Raw genomic sequence first — 4,892 nt, 5'->3', positions numbered from 1 at the left:
GCTCTTGAACAGGCAAGCCATGAAACTTGGACATCAAATTGAGCAGTGCAGTCTTTATTTCAAAGTCTGTAGCCACCGCTAGGTGATGCGCTTGAAACGGTTGCATTGTAAAATCAGGGGCTCCAGCCTCCTAGATAGTAACTCTCCTAGGTTCTGCCATGTCACCTACACGTAAATCAACCGAATCAGTAGAACGGGGGCTGGTTTCTTCCTCAAATGACGTTTCAGATCCGCCCTCAGAGAGGACTAACTGACACCGAGCTTGCCTTATTCGTGAAATAGTTCTTTCAATCTCAGGATCGAATACTGGCAAGCTTGGATCAGGAAGTGAACGCGTCATCTAGCGAAAGAAACAAGAAGCTCATAGTAGCAAGATAAAATAAAATGCAAATAAATAAATTCCAATTAATAACTTTAGCACTCTATTACAAATCCCCGGCAATGGCGCCAAAAATTGACGTGGCGGAAATTGGCAAGTCAGGAATTGTTATAAGATATGCGTTGCAAGTATAGTTCTTAACCAACCAGAATTCCGCTTATCAATTTAGAAGGGTGTCACAAAAATTAAAATTAAAATACTTGGAGTATGAATCCCAGGTCGTCTCCCAACGAGTTGCAAAAAGGTGTTCTATTTTATTAATCAGATGTTTTCAAAATGGTTTGAGTTGAATAAATAGGAAATTAAATTAGAAAAATTAAATAATTTAAATAAAAGCCTTGACTGGGAGTAGATTAGTTGGAAGTCCTATTCTTGTTGAAGTACTCTCAAGATTGATTGATAATTGAAGGTTGTTCTGTTTGGTTATCCCTTACTAGGTGAGGGAAAGTCAAACAAGTTGGAATGTTGTTTCTATTCACAAGTTCCAATCCGCTCAATTGAAAAGGATTACTGTCAGTGACTAGAGAGCATTCCAACAATAAACCCAATTACAATTTTTCTTTTAAGCATCCCAACTCAAGAGTTCCTTTCAATCAACTCCCCATCAAGTTAGGGAACTAATCGCTCATTGTGAATGTATAACTCATAACATAGGAAAGGGAATTAAAGAAAGACATGATAAATAAAACTCAAAGGAATCAATTAAAAATAAAAGTAATTCTTGTATTAATAAATTCTAAAATAATCCAATAGTAGAATTGAGTAAATTAAAGAACATGGAAGAGTAAAGCCAAGTAAAGAAGACGAACTAGAATGACGAAGTCTTGATGAGGTAATAACTCTTCTCAATATTCCAATGCAAAAAAAAACAATAGAAATAAAATCCTAAGAACTATGAATGTGTAGAGAGAAAACCTAGAGGAAGAGTAAAACTAGATCTAAAAACTAAAATTGTGTAGAATAAATGTTGTCTTTGGTTTCTGCATGTTCTCTGGCTCTAGTCTGCTTTTCTGGGCCGAAAACTGGGTCAAAACAGGGCCCAAAATCGCCCCCAGTGAATTCTGCAGATTATGCAGATCGCGCACGTCACGTGATCGCGTCATTCATGCGGACGTGTCATTCGGTGTTTTGCTTTGCCACGCGGGCGCGTCGTCCACGCCTCCGTGTCACCTGTGCTATTCCAATCCGCGCGGTCGCGTGAGCCATGCGGCCGCGTCACTGCGATTTCCTCTCTTTCGCGCGGTCGCGTGAGCCATGCGGCCGCGTCACTTCTCGCTGGTCATCTCCTTAATTTCTTGTGTCCCTTCCATTTTTGTAAGCTTCCTTTCCAATCTCCAACTCATTCATGCCCTGTAAAGCCTGAAACACTTAACACACAGATCACGGCATCGAATGGAATAAAGGAGAATTAAAATACATAATTAAAAGTCTCTAAGAAGCAAGTTTTCAATCATGTAATAATTTTAGGAAGGAAGTATAAATGCATGCTAATCATATGAATAAGTGGGTAAAGATCATGATAAAACCACACAATTAAACACAATATAAACCATAAAATAGTGGTTTATCATGGGCTTATCCTCTTCAATGAGTATGTCTCCCTCTATGTCAATCCCAGCCGAATTGCATAGGTGGCAAATGAGGTGAGGAAAGGCTAACCTTGCCAGAGTGGATGACTTGTCAGCCACCTTGTAGAGCTCTTGAGGTATAATCTCATGAACCTTTGCTTCCTCCCCAATCATGATACTATGGATCATGATGGTTCGATCTATAGTAACTTCAGACTGGTTGCTAGTAGGAATGATTGAGCATTGAATAAACTCCAACCATCCTCTAGCTACAGGCTTAAGGTCCAGTCTTCTCAATTGAACCAGCTTGCCTCTTGAGTCAACTTTCCATTGAGCTCCTTCTACACATATGTCCATGAGGACTTGGTCCAACCTTTGATCAAAGTTGACCCTTCTAGTGTAGGGGCATGTGTTTTCTTCCATCATTGGCAAGTTGAACGCCAGCCTTACATTTTCCAGACTGAAATCTAAGTATTTCCCCTGAACCATGGTAAGCCAATGCTTTGGATTCGGGTTCACACTTTAATCATGGTTCCTAGTGATCCATGCATTTGCATAGAACTCTTGAACCATTAAGATCCCGACTTGTTGAATGGGGTTGGTGAGAACTTTCCAACCTCTTCTTTGGATCTCAAGTCGGATCTTCGGATACTCATTCTTTTTGAGCTTGAAAGGAACCTCGGGGATCACTTTCTTCTTGGCCACAGCTTCATAGAAGTGGTCTTGATGGACCTTTGAGATGAATCTCTCCATCTCCCATGACTCAGAGGTGGAAGCAACTGCCTTCCCTTTCCTCTTTCTTGAGGATTCTTTGGTCTTATGTGCCATTGATGGTTATGGAAAAACAAAAAGCAATGCTTTTTACCACACCAAACTTAAAATGTTTTCTCGTCCCCGAGCAAAAGAAGAAATAAGGAAGGAGAAGAAGAAAAATAAGGAGGAGATGGAGGGAGAAGGTGTATTCGGCCAAGGGGGAGAAGAGAGGGTTGTGTTGTGTGAAAATGAAGAAGGAATGAGGGGTTTATATAGGAGTGGGGGAGGGATTAGGATTCGGCCATTAGGGTTGGGTTTGGGAGGGAAAATATTTTGAATTTTGTAGGTAGGTGGGGTTTATGGGGAAGAGTGGATGGATGTGAATGGTGAAGAGGTGATGGGAAAGAGGGATTGAGGTGATTGGTGAAGGGTATTTGGGGAAGAGAGATATGAAGAAGGTGTGAAAAGGAGAGAAGAAGGTGGTGGGGATCCTGTAGGGTCCACAGATCCAGTGGAGCCAAGGACTTAACATCCCTGCTCCAATTAGGTGTGTAAAATGCCCTTGCTGTGCAATCCTGGCGTTTAACGTCAGACTGCTGCTTGTTTCTGGCGTTAAACGCCCAAATGTAGCCTGTTTCTGGCGTTAAAGGCCAGCTTGGTGCTTGTTTCTGGCGTTAAACGCCAGACAGATGCTTGTTTCTGGCGTTTAAACGCCAGAATGCTCTTCCTCCAGGGTGTGCTATTTTTAATGCTATTTTTCATTTTGTTTTTTATTTTTTAGTAGTTTTTGTGACTCCACATGATCATCAACCTAATAAAACACGAAAATAACAATAAAAATAAAATAGACATAATTAAATAACATTGGGTTGCCTCCCAACAAGCGCTTCTTTAATGTCAATAGCTTGACAGTGAGCTCTCATGGAGCCTCACAGATAATCAGAGCAAGGTTGGAACCTCCCAACACCAAACTTAGAGTTTGGTTGTGGCCTTCCAACACCAAACTTAGAGTTTGACTGTGGGGGCTTTGGTTGACTCTGCAGTGAGAGAAGCTTTTCATGCTTCCTCTCCATGATTACAGAAGGAGATCCTTGAGTTTTAAACACAAGGTTGTCCTCATTCAGTTGAAGGATTAACTCTCCTCTGTCCACATCAATCACAGCTCTTGCTGTGGCTAGGAAGGGTCTTCCAAGGATGATGGATTCATCCTCATCCTTCCCAGTGTCAAGGATTATGAAATCAGCAGGGATGTAAAGGCCTTCAACCTTTACTAACACGTCCTCTACTTGTCCACAAGCCTATTTTCTTGAGTTGTCTACCATCTCTAATGAGATTCTGGCAGCTTGCACCTCAAAGATCCCAAGTTTCTCCATTACAGAGAGTGGCATTAAGTTTATTCCTGACCCCAGGTCACACAGAGCCTCCTCAAAGGTCATGGTGCCTATGGTACAGGGTATTAAGAATTTGCCAGGATCCTGTTTCTTTTTAGGTAATTTCTGCCTATCCAATGCATTCAGTTCATTGGTGAGCAAGGGAGGTTCATCTTCCCAAGTCTCGTTGCCAAATAATTTGGCATTCAGCTTCATGATTGCACCAAGGTACTTAGCAACTTGCTCTTCAGTGACATCTTCATTCTCTTCAGAAGAAGAATACTCATCAGAGCTCATGAAGGGCAGAAGGAGGTTCAATGGAATCTCTATGGTCTCTAGATGAGCCTCAGATTCCTTTGGTTCCTCAAAGGAAAACTCCTTATTGGACACGGAACGTCCCAGGAGGTCTTCCTCACTAGGATTCACGTTCTTCCCCTCCCTTATAGGTTCAGCCATGATGGTCAAATCAATGGCCTTGCACTCTCTCTTTGGATTTTCTTCTGTATTGCTTGGGAGAGTACTAGGAGGAGTTTCAGTGACCCTTTTACTCAGCTGGCCCACTTGTGCCTCCAAATTTCTAATAGAGGACCTTGTTTCATTCATGAAACTCACAGTGGCCTTAAATAGATCAGAGACTATATTTGCTAAGCTAGATGGGTTCAGCTCAGAATTCTCTGTCTGTTGCTGATTGGATGATGGAAAATATTTGCTATTGCTAAACCTGTTTCTTCCACCATTATTAAAGCCTTATTGAGGCTTTTGTTGATCCTTCCATGAGAAATTTGGATGATTTCTCCATGAGGGATTATAGGTGTTTCCATA

The sequence above is a fragment of the Arachis ipaensis genome, chromosome B01 (assembly GCF_000816755.2).
Source record: "Arachis ipaensis cultivar K30076 chromosome B01, Araip1.1, whole genome shotgun sequence".
NCBI classification, from domain to species: Eukaryota; Viridiplantae; Streptophyta; class Magnoliopsida; order Fabales; family Fabaceae; genus Arachis; species Arachis ipaensis.
This window is presented reverse-complemented; position numbering follows the sequence as displayed.